General features: G+C 32.6%; 1 long non-coding RNA gene across 1 annotated transcript in view; it reads left to right on the top strand.

Moving 5' to 3' along the window:
* LOC146403814 (uncharacterized) overlaps positions 1-14239 on the top strand; it is an 86939-nt gene that overhangs the window by 12564 nt on the left and 60136 nt on the right. The window contains exon 2 of the long non-coding RNA XR_014844988.1: positions 6206-6277. This is a non-coding gene — a long non-coding RNA (uncharacterized LOC146403814). The remainder of the gene's footprint in view (positions 1-6205; positions 6278-14239) is intronic.

Here is a 14239-nt window from a genome sequence, read left to right on the forward strand (position 1 = left end):
AAGTACTGATATTTTCCCAATATATACATTCAAAGCTCTTCAATAAGGGAATGCAGTAAAAGAAGGAGTACCATCAAATGAATGTCTGCTGGGAGTGGTAGTAAATCACCTAGTTCCACACTTCCTCCGCTTCCATCCAGAATAACAGGGACAATTCAAGAAGTAGGTAGTTGGCTCTGACTCAGGTATCAAAAAGTTTATTTTTGACGCAGTGAAATATAAAAAGTATTAATCATGTAGCAGCCTTTTCTCCCTTACTGTCATTACCAAGTGTCTTCAACAACAATGAAATAGGCAACACTTTGTTCTTTATTTTGGGTATTTTATATATTCCATAGCAAGCTCTCATACACTTTTTTTGAATATGTTAACAAAGCATCATTTTTACTATCTTATGTACATTTGTATACATTTAAGTCATTTACTCTTTGATTAATGAACTGTACTCATGATCAGGGAATAACAGAAAGATTTCAGGTTAGAGTACATGTGTTAATGAGATCTGTCTGAATAAACTCCGTTTTCTTAATCGCTAAATGGAATGACATTCATATGCTACAAGGGACAGTTGTTTCCTCATGTCCCTATTTAGCATTTAAATCAATAGATAAGTTTCCTTGTCAGAGATATGTGGTTGGTAATGATGATAGATGGGACTAATGACAACTGGGGGATTTTTTTCTTTCCATCTCTAAAAGCTTCATAGTGGACAGAAACTTTTTGAAACCACACTTATAATCTAAAGGATGACTGTGTGAAAAGACAGAATGCAATATGGGCCATTTGGCATTTTATTCAGTGAACCTTACACTCTTAAAATACAATTTAATCCATCTTAAAAATTGAGGCATAAATAACTGATTAGATCAATGAGAGACACTTTGAGAGTTTTGATAAACCAAAGCAAATCCTCTTCTGAGGGTCTCATTTAATAGATTGATAGATCTATCATATACATAAGCATGGGAAGTGTTTAATTCCATCTGATAAATGTTGAGGCAAATGAAAATTGATTAGAAGATAAACAGTGTATTATAGACACACTTTGTCTTCTTGTTTAGCCTCTAACTTAAATTTTTTTATTACTCTATTAGAACTTAATTTCTATGCAGTTACTTTTTTGAAGAAATGGTCTTGCAGATCTACACTGAAAAGTCTAGATTTAATGTTTGATATATTAACCCATTTATATTTTCTCTTTTATCTTGTAGCTTAGGAACACATACATTAAATTACATTGGTAGATATATTTCAAACTCAGCAGAGTTTAATGTTACTTAGCAAAGGGTGATAAAAATAAAATAATATTATGGATCTAGACCTTGCTTTTCTGATAATTTTGAAATGAATTTAAGGAGTTCCTGTTGTGGCTTGGAGGTTAAGGACCTGACATTGGCTTTGTGAGAATATGGGTTCAATTCCTGGCCTTGCTCAGTAGGTTAAAGATCTGGCGTTGCCATAAACTGTGGCATAGGTGACAGATGTGGCTCAGATTCAATGCAAACTTCCATATGCCAAAAGTGGGGCTGTAAAAAGAAAAAAAAAAGAAATAACTTTGAAAATTCAAATGATAAATTCTCAAAAGAGATTTATTACCATGGCAGCAAATGGTATTAATTTATTCATTTTTTTCAAATTCTCATTAACACAATTTTTATCCCCTCCCATTACAAGCACAAGAGGCATTTCTACTAATTTATGTACCTGATTGATACATGTACCATAGTACAAAATAAGTTTCCCAATCATGTATAGTAGATGTAGGGCTCAACCCAAAAATAGTTTTGAGAATGCTGTTTATAAGTCCTGTAAAAGCTCCTAGAAGTTTGACTATGTTAATTTACATTGTAAACATCAAAAAATTAAAAAGACTTTCAATATATCATAACATTCATTTGGCAAAAGACATATTGTTTTGTAAATGAACTTTAGGAAGTGATAGAATTTTGAACACAATATAATAAATACAAGGCTATTATTTCTAATTTTAAATAGTTTCTAATTTTACTTTTGCTTTTATCCCTTAATTTATATGTTATTAAAAATATGGAAAATATTTAGAAAAAGTAATTTCATAAAATATCAGTTAGAAAATACAAATAACCTTTTGTTTTACTCTTGTCTATATAGACTGAATTCACACCACAATGTAATATGTAAATATATATTTATATAAATAAAAATAAATATACAAAAATATTTATATAACTATATGCATGCATAGTAGTTTTGTAAATTGCCTTCTTCTTTTTTTTTTTTTTGTCTTTTTGCCATTTCTAGGGCCACTTCCGCGGCACATGGAGGTTCCCAGGCTAGGGGTCTAATCGGAGCCGTAGCTGCCAGCCTACGCCGGAGCCACAGCAACGCTGGATCCGAGCTGCGTCTGCAACCTACACCACAGCTCACGGAAACGCCGGATTGTTAACCCATTGAGCAAGGGGAGGGATCGAACCTGCAACCTCATGGTTCCTAGTCGGATTGGCTAACCACTGAGCCACGACGGGAACTCCTGCCTTCTTAATTTAACAAAATTTTGTGAGAATTTCTAAGATAATGAACTATTCAAGAAACTGTTGTATAACATATACAATGGCATAATAAATATTGAAATAACAAAATTCTTCTGACAAATGTGAACAAAAATAATTCAATGATCAAACAATTAATACAAGTCAGAGTAATATCAATGCCTAAAAACTTCATTTACGTATCTTTAAATAAAAAATAATCCAAATGTCCATCAGATTTTGAAAGGATAAACATTGCCATATCTTACAGGATGAAATACCACTGAGAAACAGAAAAATGAACTTATTCATGTAATAATATATGCAAATCTCAAGATAATTATGCCAAGTAAAAGAAACAACCACAAAAAATGGTACGCTACGTGACTCCACTTTTATGGAATTCCCTGAGACAAAATTATTGGGACAAAAAATCAATTCAATATTTATGAAGACTGAGGAGAAGGGATTGACTGAAAAAAAACCAGGTTTTTATTTTTCTATTGGAAATGATATAAATAAATATTCTATGTCAGTGTGAGTTCTATCCACATGATTAGGTACAATTGTCAAAAATCATTCCCTTGTTTACTTCAAATTTCTGAATTAAAATTTTATGTAAATTTACCTCAGTAATGATGGTGTTATTATTATTATTATTATTATTTTTTTTTTTTGTCTTTTTGCTATTTCTTTGGGCCGCTCCCACGGCATATGGAGGTTCCCAGGCTAGGGGTCTAATCGGAGCTGTAGCTACTGGCCTACGCCAGAGCCACAGCAACGCTGGATCCGAGCCGCGTCTGCAACCTACACCACAGCTCACGGCAACGCCGGATCATTAATCCACTGAGCAAGGGCAGGGACCGAACCCGCAACCTCATGGTTCCTAGTCGGATTCGTTAACCACTGCGCCACGACGGGAACTCCTGGTGTTATTATTTTAAAAAATTACGTCCCTCATGTAGCATTCCTTACCATCTCTGTACTATTCCCTGTAAGCTTGTTGCAACACTCCCACAGCTCTGTTATGATATTTATGTTTGCTTTAGTCTTTAAAAAATGGTTTATTAGTCCTCATTAGGTTGTCCTTTTAAAAAAAGAAATACACCTCATCTACCTTACTATGTCTATATCTATGAAGGTTCCTAGCAATAAATATTCTATCTTTGGAGAATTTCTTGGCTGTATAACATTTTGGAGAGTAAATAATTCAGAGAATCAAGCCTCCAATAGCATATAATGGTATTCTCATTGAAATGACTGATCGAAATTCCAGAAAAGTATTAGAAAACACATTAGACATAACTGATAGCACAAGTCACACTGGTTAGGTGTGTAGTCAACTACTTATAATAAAGAATTTTGAAAGCCCATTTGAAAAATGTGCTACATTAATAATATTTTTTAAAAAATTGTTGAAATGTACTTGATTTACAATGTTATGCTAGTTTCAGGTGCATAGCAAAGTGATTCAGTTTCATACAAACATATATGTATTTTATATATCTTTTTACATTCTTTTTGGGTTACAGATTACTACAAGATATTGAATATAGTTCCCCATGCTAGACAGTAGGTCATTGGTTATCCTTGTTAGTAATCTATTTTTATATGATAATGTATATATTTTAATCCCAAACACTTATTTTTTTCCTTTTTTAGTTTTAATAGTTTTATAAAGTTTTAGTATAGTTGATTTACTATCTTGAGATAATTTCTGCTGTACAGCCCAAACCTCCAATTTATCCTTCCCCTATCTCCCCTTTGGTAACCATAAATTTGTTTTCTATATCTGTGAGTCTTTTTCTATTTTGTAAGCAAGTTCATTTATATCATTTTATTAGAGTCTACATATAAGTGATATCATATGACATTTGTCCTTCTCTCTCCTATTTCACTTAGTATGATAATCTCTAGGTCTATCCATGTTGCTGCAAATGGAATTATTTTATTCTTTTTATGGCTGAGTAATAGTCCATTATATATATATATAAATCTTTATCCATTCATCTTTAGTGGATATTTAGTTCGCTCTCTTATTTTAGCTATTGTAAATAGTGCTGGTATGAACATTGGGGTGCATGTATTTTTTCTCATCATATTTTTCTCTGGATACATGCCCAGGAAGGGGATTGCAGAACCCCATGGTAGCTGTATTGTTAGTTTTCTTTTCTTTTTTTTTTTTTTTTTTTGCCATTTCTGGGGCCGCTCCCGCGGCATATGGAGGTTCCCAGATTAGGGGTCTAATCGGAGCTGTAGCTGCCAGCCTACGCCAGAGCCACAGCAACGCGGGATCTGAGCGGTGTCTGTGACCTACACCACAGCTCATGGCAATGCCGCATCGTTAACCCACTGAGCAAGGGCAGGGATCGAATCTGCAACCTCATAGTTCATAGTTCCTAGTCAGATTCATTAACCACTTCGCCACGACGGGAACTCCTAGTGTTAGTTTTCTTAAGAAAACTCCATACTGTTTTACATGTGATTGTACCAATTTACATTCCTACCAACAGTGAAGGAGGGTTCTTTTTTCTGCACATCCTCATTAGCATTTATTACTTGTAAATTTTTGGTATTGGCCATTCTGACTGGTGTATAGTGATACCTCATTGCAGTTTTGATTTGCATTTCTATAATAATTAGTGATATTGTGTATCTTTTCATATGACTTTGGCCTTCTGAATGTCCCCTTTGGAGAAATATCTATTTGTATCTTATGTTCATTTAAATTTTTTTTTCCATTTTTTTTAAAAAAGCTTTATTGAAGTACAGTTGATTTATAATGTTGTGATAGTTTCTGCTCTACAACAGTGATTCAGTTATATACATACACATATCCATTCTTTTTCATATTATTTTACCCTAAAAGTTAACACAGAATATTGAGTAGAATTCCCTGTGCTATATAGCATGTCCTGGTTGACCATCTGTTAAATATATTATTGCATTATTGTATATATGACAATCCCAAAACCCCAAGAGTTTTTTTTTTTTTATTTTTTTGATTTTGAGCTGTATAAGCTGCTTGTACATTTTAGAGATTAATCCTTTGGGTTTGTTTGTTTGTTCATTTGTTTATTTTGCCTTTTAGGGCTGCACATGTGGAATATGAAAGTTAACAGGCTAGGGGTCCAATTGGAGTACAGCTGCCAGCTATTGCCACAGCCATAGGACATAAAATCTGAGCCATATCTGCCACCTACACCACAGCTCATAGCAACACTGGATCCTTAACCCACTGAGCAAGGCCAGGGATCCAACCAGCATCCTCATGATTCCTAGTTAGGTTTATTACCACTGAGCCTCCACAGGATCTCCAATCCCTTGTTAATACATCAATACAATCTTTAAATGTAGTCTACTTAAGTGTCAACATATATGACTGAACAAAAATGCAAATGCTCTTTTAACTCTTTATGAGATATCCTAGAATTTCTACAGCAACAAGTTTGTTTTTGGTTGTATTATTGAGGGGTGATAACATTCCCTTTGTAAGATTGTTAAAAGGATTCTATTTAATAACATACATTCAGAAATCAGATGAAGGCAATCCTTTCTTTCCTATAATTCTCTTTATCTTTGACTTTTATTTTCATTAATGACAGGAATGTTTATGTTTTAAACATGATCTTAAAAAATAAAGATAACTCTTTATGCAGCAATATCAACTTGATGTATCTAAACTTTTCTATCCTCAGGGCCAAGACAAAGTCTTGTTAAATCCCAGGGTCAGCATCTGTCTTCAGTCTGTTCCTGTTGCACAGTGAAGGGTAATTATTTTTCTGCTGTCTCACACTTATGAATGACAATTCAACATAGATTATATGCCTGTAGTTTCAATCAAGGGAAAACTTGAAAAGTTACTCTGCTTTATCAGAAGAATAAGATTTATAGAGTTAACAAATGTAGTAAAGACTATTTTGTGAGCTCAATATAAACCATTATATCTAAACTGTTAATCATGTATAATTGTATATGATGATTTAAATGCATATTTTAAATGCACATGTATATTTAAATGCATGTTTATATAATTTATATTATTAACATATGTATATTATAATTAGAGTTAATAGTAATTAAATTTGAACTTATTAGAGATGTTCAATATGCCAGATGTGCTGTGTTTCTTAAGGGTATAGCAAAGAAGTATTTTAAGATAACATCTAAATTGTTTTCCACTCTGGAAATTTTTTCCACCATTTCAGGACATTTTCCTGGTGAGATAAGGCCATTAGGCTGTAGTTTATTCCCATGGAGACTGGAAAGTGGAATGGTATTCTAAATAAAAATTTCTTTGGTTTTGGTTTTCGTATATACATATTTAAATTTTAATAAAATAATGGTCTTGAAACTTCATTAAAAGGAGATAGAGAAATGTTTTCCTGGAATTCTTCAAATTCAGATTTTAAATATTAAGAACCAGAACATGAAAGGAGGATGAACATGTAAACCATAATGTTGGAGAGGTAAATAATTTGACACAGAAGATATTTTTGCTCCCTTGGAAAAGTTCTGGGAAAGATCTAAGGAAATAAGAAAGAAAACAAAAATTTAGACTCATGGGTTTTGATATCCTTCAGGTTAAGGGTTAAGAGCAGATGGTAGAAATATCCAGGTAGATTTATGGGGTTAGGTAGTGAATTTTAGTGTCTTGAAACATTGCAAACTTTCCACAAAATGTTCATAGTTTTGTCTTGACACTTATATGACATATTTATGACAGAACATCAATAGTTATGAAAGGTACTAAGTAGATGGGCCTGGGAAAAACATCATTGGGTTATACATTCTCAGTGTAGAGAAAGTGATAGAATGTTGCACCAGGGCTCCCAAGGAGAAGGGATTAGTGGACAATAAATGCCATAGATTTGTAAGGAGGTGACTGAAGGATACAGCGCTATCCCAACTGTAGCCAATGGAGAGTCTACAGAAATTAGAGATGTCTGTGCCCAAGTGTAAACTATCTAGTAGCATGTAAGGTATAGGACATCCAGTGACCTGCTGGACTAGGCTCTACTGAAGTGGAGAACAGTAACAACAATGGAAAAAAAAGGGGAAAAAAAAAAAAAAAAACTCAGTCTAAGGAACAAATCCCTGTAGGGACCAAAGGATGTAGGCAAGTAGAATTAGACACTTTAACTAGAACTCAGGGGGAGTGAGCAGGTACCCACTTGGAAATGGAAGCCTTCCCTCTAGCTGCCATAAAAGAAAAAGGACAGGACAGACACTTTAAAAGGAGGAAGCCTTCAAAGAAAACTTTGTTTTAAACACAAATATGTTTAATTGGAAAGAATAAATTTTGCCATTAGTGAAAAATAAAAGTCAAAGATAAAGAGAATTACAGGAAAGGTTTGCCTTCATCTGATTTCTGAACATGTCTATTAAATAGAATCCTTATAACAATCTTACAAAGGGAATATTATTATCCCCTCAATACAATCAAAAACAAGCTCAGATATGTTGATTGACTTTTTCCAAAATGATGACATTTCTGCTGATACACTAAAAGTTAAATTTCTGAAAAGAAGACAAAAAAATAAATCAATCCCATTTACAGTAGCGTCAAAACAATAAAATACTTAGGAAAAATTTTAACTATGGAGGTGAAAGTTCTCTATTCTGAAAGTTGAAATATGTCAATGAAAATTCAAAGGTACAAATAGACAGAAAAATATCCTGTATTCATGGATTGGAAGAATTAATATTTTTAAAAGGTCAATATTACCAAAAGCTATCTATGAATTAGATGCAATCTTTATCAAAATTCTGATAGAATTTTAACAGAAGTAAAACAAAAAAATAACCAACTTCTAAGATTTATATGGAATCACAGAAACATGAAGGGCCAAATATATTCTGAGAAAGACAAATAAAGCAGGAGATATCAAAATTCTGTATTTCAAGCTATATGATAAATATATGTCATTAAGACACTATGGTGCTGGCACAAAAACAAACAGACTAATGAAATAAAACTGAGAGTCCATAAATAAACCCAAGTATATTTGGTCAACAATTTGGCAAGGGAGCTAGACTACTCAATGGAGAAAAGACAATCTCTTCAATAAATGGTTCTGGGATAATTGGACATTCACATGAAAAGCATGAAACTGGACTCATAGCTTATATTATTCACAAAAATTAACTCAAAAGGGATTAAAGTTAAAGACTCACACGGAATATGTGAAACCATGAAACTCCTAGAAGAAAACAGGAACAAAGCTCCTTGACATATGCTTTAGAAGTAATTTGTTAGATATAACAATAAAAGCACAAACAACAAAATAAAAATAAACAAGTGGGACTGTATCAAATTAAAAATATTCTACACAGCAAAAGAAACCACTAGCAAAGAGAAAAGATAACCTGTGGGAATTGGAAATAATATTTGCAAATCATATATCTGATAAGGAGTTAATATTCAAAATATATAAGTACTCATAAGACTCAGTGGCAAATAAAACCCAAATAACTCAATTAAAAATGGCAAAGTACATGAATTGACCTTTATTCAAAGAAGACATATAAAAGGCCAACTGGTATATGACAAGATGCTCAACATCACTACTCATAAGGAAACACAAATTAAAACGAGTTATCACTTCATACCTCTTAGACTATTCATCACCAGAATGACTAGCGATAACAAATGTTGGCATGGATGTGAGAAAAAGGGAACACTGTGCACTGGTGGTAGGATTATAAAGTGGTACAGCCACTGTAGAAAAAAGTATGAAAGAGCCTCAAAAAATTCAAAATAGAAGCATTATGTGGTCCAGCAATTGTACTTCTGGAACTGAACACCCCCCTGTTCATAGCAGCATTATATACAGTAGCCAAGATATGGAAACAACCATGTCCATCCATGGATGAATGAATAAAGAAATCTTGTTATCTCTATTCAATGGAATATTATTTACCCATTAAAAAGAGGGAATCCTACCACTTGGGACAACATGGATTGTTCTTGAATGCATTACGCTAAGTGAAATAAGTCAGACAAGAAAGTCAAACACTATATGACCTCACTTATACAGAGAATCTAAAAAAAAAAAAAAAAACACCTCATAGAAATAGAAAAAGAGATCAGATTTGTGATTACCATAATCAGAAGGTCAAGGGAGGGGCAATTGCAGGAATGTTGTCAAAATGTATGGTTTCTATGAAAACAGTATTTCTCTAAATCTGGAGTAAAATCACATTTATCACATGCTTGCTGGGTTTTTGACCTGCTAATTTCCTTCCATTACATCACCAGGACTTCAGTTTTACATAATGAAACTGGAATACTGTTGGCAGCATATTAAATCAAACATTCGTAACTCACCAATAGAATAAGTAGATATTTACCTGAACACAAAATATTTTTAGGCTAAATTTAATATTTTAGTCTTAGTCTAAATTTAGGTAACAACTTTGGGTAATTAAGAGTTTGCTAACTAGTTTAATCCCTTAATTTTGCATTGAGGTTTTCACTTAAAGATTTAACCTCATCACTTTTAAAATTTAAACTTACAGGGAGAAAAAATGGTATCTCAAAGCCTAGTCTCTCAAGTATACTATGAATGCAAATTTACTGATGTTTCTTCCTTTTAAATCGAGATATAAATGAAAAATTCATTATTTCATTTATATGCCAAAAAGTCTTATAATGCCCAATCGCTGTTTTAAATAGGAATTATGATGTACCCAAGGCAAAAGAAATAACAAATACGAAGTGCAAGAATTTTGACAGTACAATGTATTATAGGTATTAGAAGTATTTTGGTGTTGCTGGAGTGAAGTGTGGGAAATGAAGCTGAAGGTGTAGCCAGGGCCCATCTGCTACATGTTAGAGAGTTAGGTATCATTCTTAACAATGAAACCATTGAAGTTTTATGCTCAGATCTATGCTTTGTAATTTTCATTTTCGTTACAGAGAGATAGTAGATTTCGTGAAGGAAGTAAATTTCAGTGACGTCAAATTCAGGGATTACTGTTGAAATTCAGCATAAGTAGACAGTAGAATTAATTAACTTTTGTTGTTGTTGCAAAGATGCAAAGAGTTTTGAGTCACTTTAACAAGGACAGAGGAATATATTTTTCAATAGCTAGAAAAGTTCTAAATTAGTAAGTGGTCTGCTTTCCTGCACATGTTGTCTTTATAATACTAAAAACATTTTTTTTTTCTTCTAATTATCAGGCCTACCATGGGTCCTGGGAGAGGCAATTTAATTGTTATTGTTCTTGACCTATCCAGAAAATAAGTCAAGCATAATTTTATGATCTAGGAAAAGCCTTAAGTTCCTTAATTATATATTACTGCATCTACCCTACTTAAAAATTTCAAATGCTGTATATAGCAATTGTTTTAAAAGAAACATATTGTGACTGACATCTTGATTATTGGACTCCAGTTGCATCTGGAAAGCTCAAATTACAGCAGAAAATAATGAAGTTAATCAACTAAGGGCAACATTTAGAGTTCACAACCTTTTTCTCTAAAAAGGGGAACAGACTACTCACTTCCGAGATCTTTTCCATGTAGTCAGGATTAATAGGATACCTGTTGAAATATGCTGATAAAGTAAAAATTGTTTTCTTATAAATGATAACAATTGTAGTGTTACCAGGATTACTACTTTTCCTTTATTAGAAAAAACATTTTTTTATGGTTGTGGAATTTCAGTTTATTTAGTAACATTTAAATTCTAGTTAATGAAAACAGTGGCCTGAATTCTTGCAGCAGTGTGAAATAAATTTCTTTAGGAAATTCAGTGGCAGTAAAAACACATAGAAATACAGTATTTTTTGTTTTTGAAAAATTTTTTTTTTGTCTTTTTAGGGCCACACCTGCAGCATATGGAGGTTCCCAGGCTAGGTATCCAATTGGAACTGAAGCTGCTGGCCTGCACCACAGCCACAGCAACGCAGAATCAGAGCTGCATCTGCGACCTACACCAAAGCTCATGGCAACGCTGGATTCTTAACCCTCTGAGCAAGGCCAGGACCCTCTGTGTCCTCATAGGTACTAGTCAGGTTCATTAACCGCTTAGCCACAACGGTGACTCCTGTTCTTGAAATCTTTAAATCCATTCAATATAAATGAGTATTATAGTTGTAACATAATTAGGATTTATTTTCATGCCATCCCTGGGGCCACCTATTACTGAAATCATATTAACATGAGTGATAAAATCTCATGAAAATGTTGATAATGTTTAGAGCTTGAATTAGGAGGATTATAACTCAGATTATATTAAATTTTTTTCTAGACTCCAACTTTCTTTTAAATTAAAATTTCTACATATAGTGATCTCATATGATATTTGTCTTTCTCTGACTTACTTCACTTAATATGATAATTTCTATGTGAAAATAATAAAAATGATTTAAAAGAACTTACAAAACAGACTCAAATATTTCAAAAACAAACTTATGGTTACCAAAGGGGAAATGTTGTAGTGGGGAGAGATAAATTAGGAGGTTGTGATTAACATATATACACTTCTATGCATAAAATAGATCAGTAACAAGACCCACTGTATAGCACAGGGAAATCTACTTAACACTGTGTAATAATCTATATCTATATAGGAAAAGAATCTGAAAGGAATGGATACATGTACATGTATAACTGAGTTAATTTGCTATACACCTGAAAATAACACATATTTATGTCAACTATATTTCGATAAAATCTATTAAAAATTCTTTCCAATAAAGATAATTTAAAGCGTTACAATTTCATGATCTGTACACTTGGCTGCCTTTCTACAAAGTTATATTGTGATGTAACCTTGAGGTACAGCCTTGTTACAAATGATGTCCTACAATCCACAAAATTAAATTTTTTCTTCTCTTGTAGATACCGTTATTTAAGCTTAATCAACATTAATTAAATCATTTATTTATTTTTTTAACAGTTCTGTGTCAGTGGGATAGTTGAACAATTTTCTTGTGTTGATTGACTACACTGTTGATTTCAGATGTTTGAGGAGTTGAAAATTTATTCAAGTGTACTTATAAACAAATGTATCCACATTATCAGTAACTATTTATGTCACAATTGGGGTTATTTACTACTTACTGTTAAAAAGTATTTCTGGTGATCAAAACCAAAATGTTAGAAACCATTGTCCTAAAATTTCATTGTATTCGTCACCATTTAGAGTGATTGTCTTCCAATACCCATTTTCCTTTTCTTCTTCCCCTCCTTCTCCTCCTTCTTCTTCTTTTTGTCGGGGGGCGGTGGGGGGAGGGCACTTGCACTTGTGGAAGTTTCCAATCCAGTGATTGAAACCATGGCACAGCTCTAACCGGAGCCACAGCAGTGACAATACCAGATTCTTAACACGCTGTTTTTCTCTTCTTCTTTAGTGAATAAAATACATTATTTAGTTCAGAACAATTATGTTCAGAATAAAGAGCATATTTCCTATCCTTTACTTGTAGTTATAAGAAAATTATCAATTACTGGCCAATGAGGTCCATATTTTAGTAGACCTCAGGAAGATCTGTCTAGAGAGCTAATTCAACTGAATCATTAGAACTGCAAGAAAATCAAGGCATACAGAGTTACTTACAGTTTTGAGTGACTGGCTTTTAAAAACACCTTATTAATATGAATAATCGACCCCTTAAATAAGCAGCCTCTATCCAACAAATCTAGATGTTGAGAAATTCCAATTATATTCCTAATAGTTTCTGTTGTGTTAAATTAATATTACAAAATTCCTATGTTTGAGTTCAATATTAATTTCCAGCAGGAATATGCATTATTTCACCAGTGAGGCAGGCATGTATGCAAATAACTATAAAAAATATGAGTTAGAAGTTTAGAAAAGAGAAATGTTTAATGAGAACTGAGAAATGTTTGTTGTGAAGGTAAGATTTGTGTTGAAGAGTAGCTATGTTTTATGACTTATAGAAATATTGGGGGGATTAGAGAAGGAGTGTTGAGAATAAAAAAGCAACATGAACAATAACGCAAACGTTGGAGTATAACTAAAGATTTCCTTACTTTCTATAGTTTTATGTTTACATACTCAGGAAAAGCAAAATAGTGTGTTTTAAAATAAATATTATTATGACTTTAATATTATAAATATACTAATCCTCATGTTTACCAAGTTTCTGTGCCATGTCAGAATTTGTACCAGACACTTTGCATGTATTTTCCTTAAAGTATACCTGAAGAAAATTTTAAAGAATGACACTGTATCCTCCTTTTAAATGAATATCCTATGCTTTAAGTAAAATATCAAGTCCAAGTATTCCAACAAAAAACATAGGATTTCTCTCTCTCCGGACTCATCTTAACTGTAAATGAGAGCCCTATTTTCTCCTAGAAAAATTATTCACTGGTTCTTGAGATGTATTTAATTTCAATAATCTTGCTGACTAGTTTTGTAATAAACATTCTGTTTTCTTTGCAGAGTCAGGGAAAACATTTATAATACATTTGATGTCATTTATCAAATGTTTTATATTTGATAAGTCATTTATAAATGTTTTATATTTGACAAGTCAAATATATAGTTAAAAATAGCTTAGACCATCAGCTGTATGTCATTTAAGAATATGTTATTTCCTTAAGTTGAATATTTTCTTTTAAATTTAAACATTTATTTTTATTTTACCAGCAACTCAAATTATTTCACTGGAAACTAAATTGTCTCCTGAAACTTTGAAGCACCTTGTTTTTGTTTCTTCCTAAATAATTAATTTAGGAGTTCCCTCCAGTTTAG

This window comes from Sus scrofa, chromosome 4 (genome assembly GCF_054392235.1).
Source record: "Sus scrofa isolate SSC_HxYL_T2T_F1_AM1 chromosome 4, Sscrofa_HxYL_maternal_Yorkshire_Landrace_v2.0, whole genome shotgun sequence".
Lineage (NCBI taxonomy): Eukaryota > Metazoa > Chordata > Mammalia > Artiodactyla > Suidae > Sus > Sus scrofa.